This window comes from Caretta caretta, chromosome 16 (assembly GCF_965140235.1).
Source record: "Caretta caretta isolate rCarCar2 chromosome 16, rCarCar1.hap1, whole genome shotgun sequence".
Classification (NCBI taxonomy): domain Eukaryota; kingdom Metazoa; phylum Chordata; order Testudines; family Cheloniidae; genus Caretta; species Caretta caretta.
This window is the reverse complement of record NC_134221.1, coordinates 22,586,124-22,605,515: the sequence shown is the minus strand read 5'-3', so window position 1 is coordinate 22,605,515 and position 19,392 is coordinate 22,586,124. Positions and strand designations below refer to the sequence as shown.

The 19,392-nt window shown below is 39.1% G+C and overlaps 1 protein-coding gene across 1 annotated transcript in view; it reads right to left on the bottom strand.

Annotated features, from left to right (window-relative positions):
• Window positions 1-19,392, bottom strand: part of CRB2 (crumbs cell polarity complex component 2) — a 140,600-nt gene that overhangs the window by 120,008 nt on the left and 1,200 nt on the right. The gene's annotated exons all lie outside the window — the stretch shown is intronic.

Here is a 19,392-nt window from a genome sequence, read left to right as displayed (position 1 = left end):
TCCTGTTATTGCAGGCAATTATCAACTAATCCCATTTGTAAACTTATCAAGCTCCTTCTTAAAACTAGTCAGGGTGGATAAAAGTTGATGATTTTCTTTAAAATGCAGAAGATTTTTTTAAACTTAAATACATTTTTATTTGCAAAAATAAATGTATTTAAAATTACATCTGAAATTATGACAACCTATAAGACCACCTAAATTGACTATAATCTAGTAAAATCACTTATGTTTAAAAAAATACTCAAGCAGTATATGTTTGGTGCCAAAGTTTTGAAGAAAGTCATACCACTGAATTAGTGGAAGTCACTGGCTAAGCACCTAGAACAGAGTTTGTTGAAGTGATAAACTAGCTTTTGTCAGCATTAGCCTCTTCTGCAGATGCAGAGAGAATATTTTCTTCATCTGGTTCATTCGACTAGTTCAGTTTAGTGACTAGTTCATTCAAAGTTGAGAAAAACTGGGAGTTAAAACACAGAAAAGCTTGTTTTCCTTTTCTAATCAATGAATAAAAATTAACGGTGAAAGGATGAGCTCTACTAGTTGTAAAATCTGAAGGACATGGTGACCAGAAACAATCAGTTCAATTCACAAAGTACAGATAAACTTCCTTTGTTTAACAGACAAATTATTTTTTGTATTTAAAACTATTTTGCTAAACTTTATTGTCCAGCACATTTAAGGTAGTTATATTTAACTAACAACAAATTTTAAAATGCCGTTTTTATGCATTTTTAATTTAACTCCTATTTCCAACCAAATGCAGTTTGACACAAATCATGAATAAGAAGTTAATTATTTAATAAATGAGCAATGAGTCATTCACCATTTTCTAACATAAAAAAGTAATGTGTGTTAAAATTCCTTAGCTTAGACATACAGACAGAACAAAGGCTAGAAGCAGGAGAAGCTATAAACAGCTTAAATAAACATGTATTGCTCCTGGTTAGCAAAAAGTAACACTAAATTTAATGCACAGGCTACATTTAGTTGCAAATCATCCTGTTTTAGTGGTTACCAACCAATGAGAATCAACCTTTCTTTAAAAAAAATAACTAAAAAGTACAAATGCAAAACAAGATTGAAATTTATTGTGAAAATCAAGTTTTCGTGCTTGCCAGTTTAAATCATGTTGAAAATAGTTACTTTGCTTATCTCTGCTAATCCTATTGAAAGGCTGTTTGAGAACCTCACTCCTCTGAGGGTTAGAAATCTTCTTCTAGTTTCCAGCCTAAATTTATTCATGATCAATTTATACCCACCTGTTCTTCTGCCAACACTGTCCTTTAGCTTAAATAGCTCTTCTCCCTCCCTGTTTACCCTCCCTCCACGAGGTATTTATAGAGAGAAGATTCCCCTTCAGACTTCATTTTGCTAAGCTAAACAAGCCAAGCTCTTTTAGTCTCCTCTTGCACAACACTCTCTCCATTTCCCATATCATTCTAATAACCCTTCTCTGAACCTGTTCCAGTTTTTATTCATCTTTCTTGAACATGCGTGATCAGAACTGAACACAGTATTCCCGAAGAGGTCTTACCAGTGCCTTTTACAATGGCATTAATACTTCTCTATCTATACCGGAAATACCCTACCTGATACATCCTAAGATCACATTTGCCATTTTCACAACTGCATTACATTGGTGGCTCACAGCCATTCCGTAATTGACTAATACACCCAAGACTTTCATACAATTACATATTTCAAAGTGTTATCACTTCAGGGCTAACGATGGGCATAGTTTTTCTCCTGATGAGAATTACAGAAGAAAATTTTATTAGAAACACAAGGATAAATACATTAACATAGCTTTACAGGACAAAAACCATCTCAAAGCATGTCAGTCAGAAGGCACCTTCAAATTACACTAATGAAAACAGACCCAAAGATGAGCTCTGTGTACCATGAAAGCTTGTTACTTTCACCAACAGAAGTTGGTCCAATAAAATATATTACCTCACCCACCTTGATGAAACACAATGAAACATAACATTTTGGAATTATCATCTTTTCTCTCCATTCCTTGATTAAAATATTTTACCAGTACCATGTAGTTTATTAACATACACAGAAATATTTAATCTCTCTAAAATATCACCAAAACATTCCCCTACTGAAATATAAAATAGTTTAGAAGTTGATCTTCTCCAGGCAATAAAGTGCTGCAATTCCACTAGCATTCAAGCTACTTTCAAAAGGTAGAGAATATAGCTCTGCCTGTCTGAGACTCATCCTGAGCAGTTGAGCCTTTTTATGCCTAAAATAATTGCAAGAGCTGGAGGACTGTTGTGGTATCTCACTCTTAGTTAATTCTAAATATCACTGTGGAGAATGAGAGAGATATCTGTATTATTTCATATGAATTATCAGAGAAATGTAGTACTAGAAGGGACCTTGATAGGCCATCTACTCCAGTCTCCTACACTGAGACAGAATTAAGTATTATCTATACCATCCCTGACAGGTATTTGTCTAACCTGTTCTTAAAAAGCTCCAGTGTTGGAGATTCCACAACCTTTCTAGCTAATTTTTTTTTCATGCATGTACCTCAGTTTACCTGCCTGATAGCTGTCTGACTACACAGAGTTAAATCAAAGGAGGCTGTTAGGAAAAAAAAAACTAACAAGAAACTAAACATTGGCAGAGATAGGATGTCTCCATGGGAAGTACCAAGGGGCCTTATGGGAACAATAGGGGAGCTATTACTTGGGAGATGCCCACCTATCTGGCTACATCCACACAAACACATTTACTTTTTTCCAGGCTGCAGCCCAAATTCAAAAGAACTAACTTACTTATTTATGCTTCTTTTTTTCATACAGAACACAGGGCCTTTCACCACTGCCTTCCATTTTTGGCAGTCTCTTAGCTACAATCTTACCTCTCAGTTCCATTTCTGTTGTGTGTTTCCAAATTACCCTTGGTGTACCCCATTGCCTCTTATCCTGGGGATCTCAGTCCAACACTTGTCTTGTTACGATGTTTGGTTCTGTATTCCATGAGTGTCCTAGCCATCTCCATTTTTGTTCCATAATTTCCTGTCCTACCAGTTTCTGTTTGGCCTCCTCCAAAGCTCTTCATTTGTGATTTTTTCTGGCCATTTGACATTGAGGATTTGCCTATGGCAACTATCTACAAAAAACTTGGAGTTCAGATAGTACAATCTGGACAAGTCTCCATGGTTCAGGACCATGTAGTAAGACAGTCTTTACAATGGTGTTAAATATTCAAAGTTTAGTTCTGAAGGCAAGGCTTCTGTTTCTCCACACTGGCTTTAGGGTTGCAAAGGCCTGTCTAGTTTTTGCTATTCTGGCTTTAACGTCTTTGTTTGTTTCACCTGTTTGGCTTATGATGTTGCTAAGATATGTGAAGTGTTGACCTCTTCTGCATACGACTTCTGCATAAGAGTCCCTTATATATTCCTTTGTTGTTCTCTGGTCTCTCTCATTACCCAATCCATTATCAGTAGGAAGGTCATGGGTGATATAAGTCATCCTTGTCTGACACCAGCAGTTACCTCAAATGACTTAGTTGGTTTGCCATTATGTGTTGCTTGGCATGTCATATTTCCAGAGAAGCACTAAACAATATTCACGAATTTCTAGGGGATTCCATAGTGGCATATCAACTTCCATAAGACTGTTCTGCCCACTGTGTCAGAGGCTTTTTGGAAATCTGTGAAATTCATGTAAAGTGGGCACTGCCATTCAATCTATGATGATCTATTTTATCTGTGCATTATTTCTCTTGTCTGAACCCTGGCTGTCCTTGCAATAGCCTTGAATCTACTGCTTTCTTTAGTCTGTCTAGGATCATACTCTAAGTATTTTATTTGGGATAGAAAGCAATTGAATGCCCCTTCTCTATTTGCACTGACTGAGATCTCGTATCTTTGACAGCTACAATATATGACCACTTGTTTGGTATTTTTTTCTCCCCCCCCCCCACAGTTTTTGTGAGAGGCCTTTCAAAATGTCTACTTGTGTTCAAGTCTGCCTTAAGAATATCCTTTGGAATGTTGTCCGGACTTGGTGTCTTTCCACTTTTTAACTTATTTTTACTGGCCTCTCTACTGCTACTCTAGTGATAGGTCTTAGTTTGAGGTCCAGATCTTCTCCTTCCTCTGTGTCGGGGCAATGGTTTTCCATTCAGTAGTTAACTAAAGCACTCCCTCCATATATTTAATTGTTCTGATGACTTCATTGTTACATTACCCTCATTATCTTGTACTGGTCAGCCCTCTGTTTGTTCTTCTTCCTGTATAATGATGTTATACAGTGTCTTCATGTCATTTTGTGCTGTGATGATCTGTGCATCTATTGCCATTTTGTCTATAAAATCTCACTTGTTTTTCCTGGCCCTCTTTTAAAAAACTCCAGACTCGAGAGTAAGGTGAGCAGGTGGGCAGCAGCTGCTTGGGGGAGATGCTGTGGGAGAGACAGAGAATTCTGGAAGAGTGTCTGAGCTGAGTTGAATTTACCAAAACTTGCAAAGAAAGGATAACGTTCAGGTAGAACCTGGGCACAAAGGCATTGTTTGTTTTAACTTGCTCCTCTGAATGCTATGTGCCTTTAGATGAATAAATGATACTTGTTTTGATGAAGGTGTTTTGAGTATATTTAATCAGTTGTTGGTCATAGGCTCCCAGAGAGAAACGTCTGGCAGGTGCTGAATACAGTTGGGCCTGTCATTTTTTCATGGGTGGTAAACATGAAGGGTGTCTAGGATCATATGGTTCAACCCAGAGAGGGATGAAGATAGCAAAACCTGTCACCAGAGGGGCATACTTGAGAGGGACTAAAAGAGGTCAAAAGTGTAGCACCCCCCATAACCATGACACGCACACACAGGAAGCAATAAAGGAGGTCACCAACTGCACATATTGAATCTTAGCTATGACATTCATAGTACAAATGATGTCCAAAATTCAGTCTCTTCCTGAGAGAGGTCTTTTTCTGCTTGAACACTGTCCAGTTCTCCACAGCAATCCATGTCCACTGATACTGGGTTTGTACCGTTTACCAACGGATCACAGAGGAAACTAGTAGCCTCCACTACAGAACATTCCGTTTGGGGCTTGGATTTTATTGTCAGCAATACCCACCTGGATCCTAGAATTCATCTAACCAAATCTGGTTCAGTACATAACACCGGAGGCAACTGCTGCCAGAGATTTCAAGTCTGCCAGTTTGCCAACAAAGAAAAATGCAGATCTAGCTTAGGTTACTGTCTCAGTATGTAGGTGTTTTGAAGAGCTGAGGATAAGAGACTTCCCTGAAAAGCAAAAGGCTTGAATTCCAGACCTTTGGAAAGCATTCAAGTTCTTTAACCCTCAAAATGAGACCTAATTTCAGGACACTTGGAATTTCCTGTGCTAGGAAAATTAGGAATTGGAGCAACGGGGAAAGTGATGCATTGTACAATGAGTGTGCTCAGGACTAGGTACCTGTGAGGAGGTAGAGAATAGCAGAAGGCACCAACAGCATGTGATCAAGTGCGACAAGACCACAGGATTTGCCTTTCTTAACTGATGGGGACTTACAGGAGAAAAAACACAGTGCTTTGGAGGTGAAGATTTAGCAGCTCAGAGAGGGATCAGGATGGTGGGCTGGTGAGCTACAAAAGGGTTCAGCATCGCAGTAAAGGGCCAGCATCCGTGACAAAAGTCAGGGTGGGTCACGTGTCACGGTTTATTGGGGGGTATTCATAAGTAAGTTAACATTTGTAAGCACGTGGGGGGCACATAGAGAGGATATCAGGAGGATTAAACAGAGGGAAAAGGCAGAGGATGTCAAACTGGGCATTACGGTGGGATTGCATCACACGGTGAATATATTCATCTATGCCTCAGTGCCAAGAAGGCATGCACCAGATCTCAGGGCTCTAAGAGTTAAATGCAATGCATTCTCCTTGGAAAAAGTGGAGGCAGCTCCCATATGAAATCTGAAGGTACAGCTTTTTCTTCTTAAAAAAAAATTTAAGCCAGCATCCTGCTCCACTCCACTTTAGAGGGAAGGCACCTTTTAGTTGTTCTTGCATTTAATGGAATAGTTTTGATGCTACAGCAACATCCTCCAACTCATTGCTCTTATCCTGAAAGAACAATGCTGAAGAAAACCCTTAGAAAGACATTCAGCCCTCCACATTTGAAAATCCTTAGAAAGAACAGTTTCCACTAAACAGCTGAAGATCAGATCTCCTTCGCCTCCCAACCATACAGCAGTAGGCTGCCCCTCCTTCTCCATATCCCTTGAAGGTTTCCATCCTCTGTTTCTGGCAGGGGGAGTCCTATTTGAATCTGTAAAGCCCAGCAGAACAGAGAAGACCTTGTTTTTTTAAGGTTTCAGCTGACAACTCCCCAAACATTAAAGGGGATATTTTCAAAGGCACAAAGGGGAGTTGGGCACCTAACTGCCCTTGTGCCTATGAAAATCTCCCCTTAAATGGCATGATACTTAACTTGTCTAACTCAGAAGGGATGAGGTGATTTGAACCTAGGCTTACAAACATATTTCAAACCTGGAGGTTAGGACTGCTAAGCCATCCCTTCATCCTCCAGGCTGGAAATAATTTACACCCAGTTTTCTTTAAAAAGTAAATATTCCTAAAATGGCTCAAACTACAACTACAGAACTCTGACACTGGGACAACATGGTCTGGAGCTGGAAAACAGGACAGTCTCATTGTAATAATACCCTCTGGGTGCTGCCGCCAGCATTCAGTGTTAAAAGGTAGCATTATTATAACAGAAGCCATTTTATCAAAGGCAGTGAGCACTTTTTGCGTAGTGTTTAACAAGTGACATATTTGCAATATTTCTTGTAACACAGATTGTGGCGTTTGGTAAATGACAGTTTAGTTTTTATGAATTTCCATCATCTTTCAGATAATCAAGTGCCTGATTAATCAGAATGTCAGCTCTCAGAAGTCAAAATGTCTGTTTTGCAGCCCTCTTACAAAGACACGCCATGAGTGCCTTTCAGTGCCAGCATGGGAACAAGTAATCTGTAAAGAAAGAAATCTTGAAAAGGTCAAATTACACTTGCTTAAAAAAAAATCTTTCACCTTTAAAAGATTTGAACTATAATTAAAGTGCTGAGGCCCTGTTAGAATGGAAGACAAGAGAAGCAGCATCACATGGAGAGAGAATGCAGCATTTCTGTACAATAGGTTATTACACAGAAACCCAGAAGAGAAGACTGACAGATGAGCAAGCTTTTGCATTCTCACTAACATCAGTGCTGTTTCCAAATCTTGGATTATTGCATCAGTAAAAAGTAAGCCCTTATAGTTAACATACTGATTGATTTTTTTTCCTAAAGGAGAAAATTCTTTCTAGCATGACATCATTTTTAAATAACCCTGCTGTTTCCCTTTAAATTTTCAGTAGGACACTTTGCTTTGGGAGCTGCCAGTTCTGTGACCTTGCTGGAAGTTACCAAGCCACACATCAATTAGTGATTGCAGAATAAAGAAGTAGTGTTGACTGCATTCTGCGCATCCCAAGGGAAGAGCAGCTGTGCTTCAGGATACAAGCAACATAAGCCTGGAAGATTGTTATCCTGTGGGAGTGCTGATTTGCAGGTTGGCTACTGACTGCAAGATGCAGAAATGCAGCAGAGCTGAAATAAAACAAGAGAAAAATCTTTTGCTTTCCCCCATCCCCAACTGAAATTTTACAGTTGTTTATAAACCGTTTAATTTTGCACAACATAAAACCCCAACTCCACATGAGTATTTCCTGCTATGAACACACCCCGCCATACCAATTGTGACACCCCTAATCAGCTTTCCCCACAAAAAAAATTCTCAATAGGAAATTATCCTTTGAAAATATTGCTTGCTCTATACCAATCACATATCATTGTTTATTATACTGATGGGGGGAATTATTCAAGTTAAGGTTAAATGTGAGATCAGAGATGAAAAGGAACCTCTGTAGAATTTTAGAAGAAATTTCCTGGATTTTTCTTAGAAAAAGAAGGATGAAACACCTCATCAGTCCCACACGGGTGCTATCAAAACACCAGGCATTTCCAACACACTCTAAGCAAACATTCTTGCCTGAAAGGGAAAATGAATTAAAAGGGAAGGCTGATCTTAAACAAACCAACCAACCAAATCAAAAACAAACAAACAAACAAAACCAGGTTTGATGTGGAATATGGTTTGCTCCAACAGCACTGAAATCTCGAAGCTACAGAAACAGACTATTGCTCCTTCCCAGTGATAATTTGGACTGTTTTAGCAGCCATTAGCCAAAGAGATTTTACTAACGTTAATTAAGCAAGCCTCACAAACTCTCCGTGAGATTTGTAGTATTATCCCCCATTTATAGACAGGGTGAAGTGAGAAACAGAAGAGTCTGGTGACTTAACCAAGGTCAGTCACTAAAAATAAATAATAGAGTTGAGACTGGAATCCTGTAATCTAGGCATCCAGTTGCCTGTTCCAATCACCACATATACTAATACGTGGCTTCCCTGAAACTTCCTCAGAAGATGTGATCTATTTTTCCCCATATTACACATAACTCCTACTGATGCATCGAAAACAGACCCTTCACATACACAGCTATTTTCATCTTCGCCTCTGTGTGGAAGACTTAAGACTCTACTGTAGACTTCATTTAAGGAAGCAGAACTAACAAAATTCAGAGCACTCCATCTATCGACCTTATTAGGGCCCACTTTTACCTGGAGTTCTCTGTTTAGTACCTTTCACACACACAAAAATAGAGTTACATAGTAGAAGTAAAGGGTGGGGGGAATAAAACTTCCAAACAGTCAAGCAGGGGAGGGAAGGCAGCCCCCCAGCTTTCTGGAAGCCTAGTGACACATCTGACTCACTCTTCTATATATGCTTTTGGAGAGACAAGTCCTCATTGTATTGAATTATTAGGGCTAACTGCTTCTCTCATAAACTCTGTGATATGGATTATTTTGACCTGAAAGTGGTGGCTGGAATAATAAAGAACCTAGCAGAGGCCTGAAGTTCATCCGTCTCCCTGTTCAGCTTGGTCAAAACTGAACTTGAGGCCTGCACTCCAAATCTCCGAAGTAAGAGCACCAGAAGCCTCCACTAAGTGTTGTTCAACTAGCATATAGGCTCATCTATCCTCATCCTTTGGTCCCTTGCATTGTTCTCTGGAAAAGGCCCGTCAACAACTCACCTCTTGTCCACAGAAAAGATTTAGATAATAGGCCGTGGCTCCTCTGCAGGTCTGTGGAAATACTTTAATACTCCACCTGAGTAAGGCTGCTCTAAGAAGCATTTCACTGACACTTGTCCAGGCCCACACAGGAATTCTTTACATAGATTCCCCCACGTCAAAACTCAAATGGTCTTCTCTTGGGACGCATCTACACTGCACCTGGAGGTGTAATTTCAAGCTTAAATAGCTGTACAAATACTAGTTTGGATCGAGCTAGTTTCCTAAAAATAGCAACGTAGCTGCCGAAGCACAGGCTAGCCACTCACATACAATCCTGTCTGAGACCCTAGGTAAGTACTTGTGTGGGGATGCCACCACCTCTGCTGCCGTGGCTACTTTTTAGCACACTAGCTTGATCAAAGCTAGTGTGTCTGTGTGTAATTTTCAGCTCCGATGGACAATCAGCTGCAGTGTAGATGTACCCTTAGAGAAGTGATATGCATAGATGTTGAGTGATGCCCTAGAAAAATTATAAAGAACATTTGTATTAGCACCTCTGTCCACTATACAGCTCAAGGGTCAGCAAAACAGCTCCAGACATTATGACTTACTTTCACATCAAAATTTGATAGCCAGAATGTGTACAGTTATCCCGGAAGAGTGGGAAGCACCTTTGCCCCACTTCTAAGACATTCACTACTTAAGCCCCAAATTCTACAAACACTTTTGAACATATTTAACTTTAGTCACATCTTGTTCAAGGTAATCAGCACTCAAATCTGGGGAACAAGAGACTAGCACTAGGACTCAAACCTCAGTCCTTTGTACAGGACACTAACCCTCTAGGCCACCAAGATGAATGCCTGTAGAACATCTTAGGGCAGGGGAATTAGCTAGGGAAGTTCCAGGTCTAAGATGCAGCAGCTGGATGAGATATAGTTGTATTTTCACTGCTGTGTGGATACCAGCTCTTTAGTATTTAAATCAGTACATAAATATTTCACAGGAAACTTGGGTTAAAATAAGCCCTCTGCCTGGTTATTGTAATGCTACAGCATTCTGTCTGCTCACTTTAATTTGCAGGCAGCTATAATGCTATTTGTGTGACAGAGAATTCCACAAGGCCTCCCAGCAGAACCCTGAGAAATCAATAGGTCTTAAATAAGTAATTAGAGGAGCTGAAAACATTTAAGTCACCAAATAGTAAGTAGGATAAATAAAAAATCATACCTCTCTCATCATCCGTATTTAATATGCTTTTTACATTTATTTGTTAAGTTAAAGCTGCACATCAAGAGATACCAGAGGGCACAGGAGGCAGAACTGCTGAGAGGCAGCTATGATAATCATACAAGCAAGAGAGGATAACAATGCAGTTGAATAGGAATTATTTAACTGGTTAATAAAAACCTCCTGCACAACTAATGAGGAAAGGAGATTCTAGCAGCCTCAAAAGCATGTAGGAAAGAGCAATCAGAGCAAGGCATTTCTATGTACACACACATTATATTATACACATGGCAAAATATGCATAAAATATGCATACACAGCAAAATTGCATGAGAATTTCTATTTCTGTTTAGAACTTTGAGGTTTAATATGTATATTTGCCTTCAAAATCTGAATAGACCATAAAAACAGTTAAAAATGTAGGGACCAATCCTGCAAGGTTCAAAGGTGTTTTTTTTTTTTTTTCCAAATGAGTCCCCTGACATCTCTCTACTTCCACTGATGAAAACAGATCTGGGAGAAAGGACTTCTCTACAATGATTATAATGCCAACAAACCCCACTCAACCCTTAGCTAGGATTACAGGTTTCAGGGTCACTGATTAACACTTACCTCTTGCTTCTATCAAAAAACGAGCAAACCTATACAAAATGAAATGGACATAGGATGGAGGAAAGGGCAATGAGGCTTAAAAAATAATGAAAAAAAATCAGTGAAAAGAAAAACTTTTTATACCAGAAACAGATTGAAAACAGATAAATTAACATTTAGAGATTAAAAAGCCCACTAATTGTTGATGTTAAATTCAACACCCGCAGGGAAGGAAGCTGGGTTTATTTTAGAAAGCAGCATAAACATTAAAGATGAGCCAAATCATTTAGAAAAATATGGGTGCAGTACAGAGGCTCATGTTATAGGGGATATTTTGCTTTCAGCCTTGACCTGGAAAACCCCTTCTATTCCAGGGTCTCTTTTCAAAAGAGGCCCAGACCTATCAAGTTATGCCATAGGTTAGCAATAAAGAGACCACCCAAGTTGTTTTCCCTTTGGAATGATGACAGCGTTTCAACCCTAAACTTCAAAGCAGAGGAGAAAGACTAGTGGACCACTTCACTGTGGGACCCTGATGACTCCCCTCCCCCTCCCCCCAATCCTCCACTCTTTCCTTCTCTGCCCTACTTGCCTCCCGCCTCAGAAAAATAACCCCTTGACTATACAATCAGTCCTTTAATAAGGACATAAATATTCCCAAAAGTATTTGCCTACTTGCCATATGCACAAGCCTCCTCATATTTACATACGTTGTGTCCTGTCCACATGATACAAAGGATGGCCAGGTTTCGGGTTTAATTCATTATCTCTCTTCTCTTGTTAGTTCAGTAAACACTGACCATGTTGATTTACACCACTGTCGAGATAAAGTGGTTGACTGCTGACCACAAATGTAAATTATTCAGGGTTCCCATGATTAAAACAATCAAACCATTTACTTAAAATTGTGCATTACAATTTAATACACTTACAGAGGCTCAAGACATTGCTCATAAACAATCCAAATGCTTCTCCATACAGTCCAGCCCTTTTCTGGACATTTACAGTAGAGCAATACAGTACATATTCTTCCCTGCCCTGTTTAGAAAAGTATTCAAATGGGTAAAAGGGAGTTGTGGACAAAGGGTCAGTCATGAGAAGCTTAATACCATTACTCAATGATGGGAATCCTGACTGCCTAAAGCAAGTACCTACAAAACACTGTGGAGGAACCTGCAGCCTCAGGCTCACCAGATCCACACGCCAATGCAGAATCTTCTTGCTATTGCTTTCCCTGCACAGACAGGCTGAGTAGTAGAGATGCCCTACAACTCCCAACATTAAACTTCCCAAGTCCTGCTAGGGTGCCATAGGTGAAGAGAAAACTCCAGAAGCTTCCCTCAACAAGAAGAGAGGAACAATAAAGGCCTGCTGGTACATCAGGGCCCTGTTTTTCCAAATTAAAACTTAGGGAAGTTAAGGATTTGGAGATCCCAGGTGGTCCATCAGCACCCTGTCCTTACTATTAATTTCAACTGGATTATCATTGAAGGTTAATAGTTTGACAGTGTCTTTGGTTTTCAGCTCTTTCAGCTGTGGAACCCCTTCCTTGTTTCATGTTACTATGCAGATTTGTAAGAGCACCTTGACAGATGTGGATGGGGACTTACAAAGGTGGTATGCAGAGAGATGGCTTGGCATGTCCACTAAAAGGACATGGGTAATGTTTGCTACTATCTTGTGAGTGAACTCTGGGCTTTTCATTAATAGTATCTGTTTACTTGGGCTAGGAGAGACTGAAGAGTACTATCCAGAATCAGTATCATCAGCCTCTGAGGGAATGACGGTGAATAATACACGGTACCTCCATTAGCAGAGTCCTCTGCAATTATTTTTTACAGCAGTGTATGTACTCCAGAGTCATGACACTGCCCTTCTATGAACAAGCATGGCACACAACAGGATATCCATATTTTTAAAAATCTAGTTCCACAAATAGGAGAGGAGAAGAAGAATCCTTAAGATACACAGGCCTGAAAAAAAATCGGGCATCTGATTAAGCAAATATTCAGCACAACATTTCTCCCCTACTTGCTGAGCACACCACATTTATTTTTGATAGTGACAAAAAGGTGGCAGAGTGGTATGAAACTAGGTTATAACAAAGACAAGCCTGACAGCACTGATGTAGCTAGGGTGTCTTAGACTTTCCATGCTAAATCCAGGCTGCTTTTTGGGGATGGAAAGGAGAAGGGCTTATAACTTCAACAGGTTGTCTTTGCACTTATTCTCTAGAGCACCCAGGGTTGTACACTTTTACGTGTTATATAAATAATAAACTATAAAAAAACTAACCTGCCAATCACCCACTCAAGCAAAAATCCTGAGTGAACCAGTGTGTTAAGTACCAAGCCCTGAAGTTCAGATTGGTCAAGGAACTGGGAAACTGAATTCCAGTTTTATAGCTTCTCCGTGTTGAAAACACCCTGCTATGAGCACTCAAAACTAGGGACTTGTGCAAGAGCACTTCAGCTGATCACATCATGCCAGAAAAAACATTTAGATTGATGGAGTTGTCTCTCTCAGGGGTGTGAAAAATCCATACCCCTTAGCAATGTAGATATGCCAACCTAACCCCCAATGTGGATTTTTACTACCTCCACCTAAATTTAAGGGGTAGACCAGGCCTTCGTTTGTCCATCTTTAAAAAAGTGATAATAAGACAGCAATAGTCTAAATGGTCAAAAGCAGTGCACTTCAGACTTTGAGAAGTATCCATTCACAGGACATTTCATCCAGCATGACAGTCTTTGTGGAAAACATAAGTGTATGGGAATAGATTCCCCAGGATTAGTGGCACTTGTGAGTTTGTCAACTAATTGAGATTTGTTAATAGAAAGGTTTTCTCATTTCTCAGGAACAACCACTGGAAAATGTGCCCCAACGAAACAGTATGACTGTAAAAGGAGTTATAGACAGTGACTTCTATGATGCACAAGCACTGCTCTAGTAGGGCAATGTTGTAAACATAAGTAGTGGATATTTTAAACTCATCCATCTCTTCTGCATTTCCTATGGTTTGTGACTCCTCTTTCTATGCCCTCTAGAGAGAACAGAACTACTGATATGAAGAGAAAGTTCAATCCAGCTTTATTTGCTAAATCCTCACTGCTTCCTCTTCCCCACTCACCCCAATGATAAAATGTTTCCTTTATATTTTTACTTTTTTCCCCTTTTCTTCTTCTTCTTCTTCTTCTTTTTGTTTTTAAGTATAGTTTTGCAATTGTATTTTCAGTCCCTTTGGTTTCTACTACTCTGTGGGGTGACCGTTCATCTGGATTTTTTTTTTTTTTAATATTCTCTGTTCCTGAATGCACCTTTCATCCACCCTTCACTTATTCTCCTGCTCTTTGTGACTGCTTATATTATAATCCTTTATTTCAAATCTTGTAGTTAGTGACTTTTCACCTTCTGCTCTCTATGGGGCTTTTCTATATAAAGCCAGGTGACATCTGACTCACATACTTCCTACATTCTTTTTCTGTCCACATTTGCTTTCTTCCTCCCCTTTGGTTTCTTAGTGACTTCTTTCTCCAAACTTATCTTGTTCTCCTTTTCTATAACGTAAAAGAGTTAGAAGTTGGAAAAGTTGCCTCAGAAAACATTTTCTAGTGTGTTGTTATTGCAACCAACATTTTGTTGATTGTGTCATTAAAGACAGGTAGATTTGTCATGCCTTACTGAGATTTCCTTCCAAGATCTTTGCATTTGCATATGAGCACTTGACTTACCATCTAATTCCAGGTTCCAGTTCAGGAAGGTATTAAGCATCTGCCTAACTTTAAGCATATGAATAGTCCCATTTAAATTTATGGAATATCAGTGGGACTATTCATATGCTTAAAGTTAGGCAGATGCTCGAGTATTTTCCTAAGTGGGGGCCTGAATTTAGCAAGATGGCATGTAACAAAGCCCTTTTTCCCTTCCTCTGTTATTCTGTTATTTCCTGGTCCTTGTGAGATCTACTGGACTACTCACGTGCTTAAAGTTAGGCACAGGCTTTATAATCTTCCTGAAAAGGCCCGATTTCAGCATTTTAACTCTATATGTGGACCAAACTCTGCCCTCAGATACAATACATATCCTATTAGTTTTAGTGGGAACTGCGTACAAGAGTCTGAAGGCAGAACTTGGAATCTGTAAAGAACTGGGTCACTGGACAACAGATCAGTCTCATAAATAGAGTTTCCTTTTTTTATAAAGAAGAATATATTAAAAATGGCTCTTCTCCTAAACTCTGTTTGAATCTTCTCATTGTAGATAAACACCAACAAGCCCTTAAAATGTGATGGATTACACATCATACTTGCTCACTTAGTGTTTCCCCCACCCCCTTTATTATAGCTAATAGCCATTTAGTCTTCACTACAGTATTTGTAGCTGTTGTTATATCTTCCACTTTATGCTCACCCTTGGGGCTACCTCACTGCAGATTTCACTGTCTGGTTCATTGCCTCCAAACATAAAATCAGTGACAAGGAGCAACTATAAAGCCCCTTTTCTATCCTCTGCCTTTTCGTTATTTCCTGCCCTCATGAAAATGGTTTCATAAATTGGTCATATACACCAGCTGCCGCCCTGTCTCTATCTTTTACTTATTATTGGATGTTGAATTTCTGCATCAGATATACAGTGTATGGAATAATTTCTTCTGCATTAGGCTAATCAAACCAACTCACAAGGCTGAACTCTGCTGATTTCCTTACTCATGCAAGTAGTTCCATTGAATTCAACAAGTTCAAAATCAGGTCCACTGCTTTCAATGGGACAACTCACATGAGTAAGATTTGGGCATAGTTTGATGCATTTTGTTATGCTAGTGAGCTTAGGAAATAAAAGTTCGAGACTTCCAAGTAAATTAGAATGTCTACTAGACATCATGTCTAGTTCTCCGTTTTCTTAAGTGATAAAGAACAGAAACACAAAGTTATTCAGATTTTTGCATTGTTAAGGGTTTGTGTTTTTTGCACTAATATGCATTTATCAGTCCTCTTCTATTTGAAGCAGCATTATCTGAGCACAAAGCTGGGAGCCAGGAACTCCTGAGTTCTAATCTCAAGACTTACTCTGGAACTCTACTTTGTGTCTATTTCTACAGCTATAAAATGGGGATAATATTTATTTGCCTTACAGAAGTATCACAAGCATTAGTTAATGTTTGTACAGCAGTTGGATTCTGTATAGCACTATACAGGAACTATTATTATTTGATCAATTCCTAATAAAAATCATCCATCTGTATTTCTGAGGTTTACATTTAAAAAAAATTCACACATTTACACTTTTAACTCTTCTGTCTCTTACTCTCCTTTTTGGTATTAAGTCTCTCCTATTCCCCTCTGCACACACCCAGGTAGCAGTTGGTTCCAATCAACTTATTTAAATTTCCATTTAATGTTAACGTACGTGTGTGTGTGTGTTTATTAATTATCACTTCTTAAACACTACATTTAAAAATGTTCCAAGGATAACAAACACGTTCCAAGGATATGGTCACTAGGTGTGTTCATTAATGTTGTTTTTGTTTACGATATCTGCCTCATTTCCTAGGACTTCTACAATATTCTTTGAGCTTGGTTACTCCTAAAAACCATGTAGTGAAATCTGTGTTGCTGTAACTTCAGACAGACACATACGCTTGTTCAGAATACATCTGTGGTAAGCATCCAAAATCTCCTGAGACTATTTCTTTGATCCTCTCTCCCTGCATTAGCATCTTAGATTTGTGTGTTATTCTTAGTTATAATTGGTTAGATTCCAATGTACTTGTTGCAGTACAAAACCTAAGTAATAATCTAAAAAACAGATAGTCCCTTCCTTGAGGATCTGACAATCCAAGAGATAGAAAAAGACATAACAAGGCACAACAGCATACTCAGAAAAAGTTAATTGGATTCCCCCCCTCCCTTCAGTTAGAATGTTTACATTTCCACAAACATATCTATTTTGGAAGTCCCATTATCCTTTTCAATTCAAATCCAAGTTCAAAATTAAATTCATATACTCTTATTTCTTCAGAGGTAATACCTACCCTTCAGATTTGGTTGTGTTCGTGCCACAGGTACATTTCAATCTTTATTTAGTGAAGTTTCAGTTACTCCAAGGATATCACAGTTCTTATTCTGTCGAAATTACCCATATCCCATCCTTGTATACAGTGAGGTCTGGTGTTATGAGCACAGAGTTGAGAGCCTATCCTTAGCTATGCTACTTATTTTGGATATGGCCTTGGGCAAGTCATATCATCTTTCTGTCTCAGTTTCACCATCTGTCCAATGGGGATAATAATACTTACCTCACCAGTGTGTTGGGAGGATTAATTGTCTGTACAGTGCTTTGAATATGGAAAGCATTATAGAAGTATTATTATTGGGCACCCAAAATTCCCACTGAAATCCCTGATTTTTGAGTGCACAAGGAATATAGGGCCTGAACCTGCATGATACTTTTGGGATAAATTCTGCGAGGAGATGCATGCATATGGCTTCCACTATAGCCACCCATCTACAAGAAAATCTCTATTATGCCAATACACTACCCCAATAAAAGAGTTAAGTTTATACCTTTCAACCTGTATCAAGATGATAACCTTTCATTAATGCCAATACTCCTTGTAGTGTAACTCAGATCCTCACCACTGGAATGTCTTTGCACCTGTAAACGCAACTTTCTTCCTTTCCCCCACAGATCCCTAAAGAAAGATGTTAAATAGCTTCTTTCAAAACTCAGATGCTCTTTCCCTTGTTAAATTTATAACCTTGTATTGCAGCACCAAAGCTCTTGCAATCTCCTAGATTCTAAAATAATCCATCAATCCCCTCTCCTCAATGCTTTTGCCCTTGGCAAAGCACTAGCCCAAGGGAGAGCAACTCAACAGAAAAATGTGAGATTTCATAAAACATATAATTCAGACCCTAACTGAAAATCTCTTTTTCCGACCTCTGCAAAAGCTCCACTTTCTAAAACACATTGACTGTCTCCTGCAGATTTTTCTTTCTTTGCTACATGTTTTGCTCCTCTGTGCAGTCACTCCACCCTCTTTTTGCTGTCCCTTCCATTCCATTATCTCCTCCAATATCCTTTCCCTGGTCTCAGTTTCTGCTGCATCTTCATCTGCAATCATCAATTTCAAACAAAACTACCACTTCTTCACATCAAGTCTTTGGACCAGTCCTTGATTTTCTAGCAACCATTTTCTTGTCCCTTCTCGAAACAGAATTAGAAAAGGCAGAGGCTGAATTTTTAAAAGCAATACAGGGGTTTTAGCCAGACATTTTTCATTGCTTTGAAAATCTTCACCCCAGACTTTAAAGCAATGGTAGAGATTTCTTGTGATTACTTCTCTTCTAAGCCACAAACATTCTAATGTTGTCCCCAGTTTACATGGCAGAAACATGAGGTGACTTATAAAGGTATAACTGTAAAGCTCGGGTGATGGCTTAGATCCCACTCCATGGTTAACTTTACACACTGTAACTATTTCCACTGACCTCAATGGGACTATTTATAGTGTATGAAATTAAGCATACCTGTAATATTTTCAGGGTTAGGGCCCAAGGGCTCCACGCTTGGTGTAAAATATCTAGAAACCAAGAAAGCTCAGGTACAGCTCAGCCATTTATTCTTCAAGGAAACAAACTGAGTTCCTTGCCACTTGCTACAAGTTGGGACATTAGGAACTGCTCTACCTGGGCACTGAAGATCTCGTGATCCCATTGTCCTTCTCAGTCAAATATTTCCTCAGCCCATGTGGTGCGGTATGCTGTGCAGATTGGCTATTCATGCCTTCCATCCCAGAAGTGGACCCCTTTAATTTTTACCATAGGTATAAAATTTGTTTTTAAAAGGGAACTTAGGATCCTTCAGGGAAAAAAGTGATATTGTATAGTTTACTACCATGGGCTAACGTCTTGAAAATTGGGTGTGTAGACACATAAGCACCTGAAAGTTGGTGCTGCCAATTTCCACTGACTGATGTTCCTACATCTTCAGAAAAATCTTACTTAGGTACCTAATTACGGCTTTATGATCTTAACTTTAGGCACTCATTTGAAAATATTGGCTAGGGTTGCCTCATGTTTTAGGGGTAAACCTGTGGTAATTCCACTGAAGCAAAACCTAAGTTTTCCATCAAACAGGCACCCAAAATAACCCACACTCACAGTTTTTGCAGAGCTTTAAGGACACATCAGTGTATTTGATTGAGATGCTCTACATCTGAAGTGATCATGGTAACTCTCAAGTGTTCATTCTGTACCTGAAGTTCTAGAATGGACAGATGACCTGGGTTAGGAAGAACTATTGCAGGAAAGCTAGAGGTTGACTTGAATAAAAGAATCCTGGGGTTTGTCTTGAATTCTCCAATGAAAGAACTGGAGAACAATAAATGCTAAAGTCTTATAAAGCTCTACAAGGGT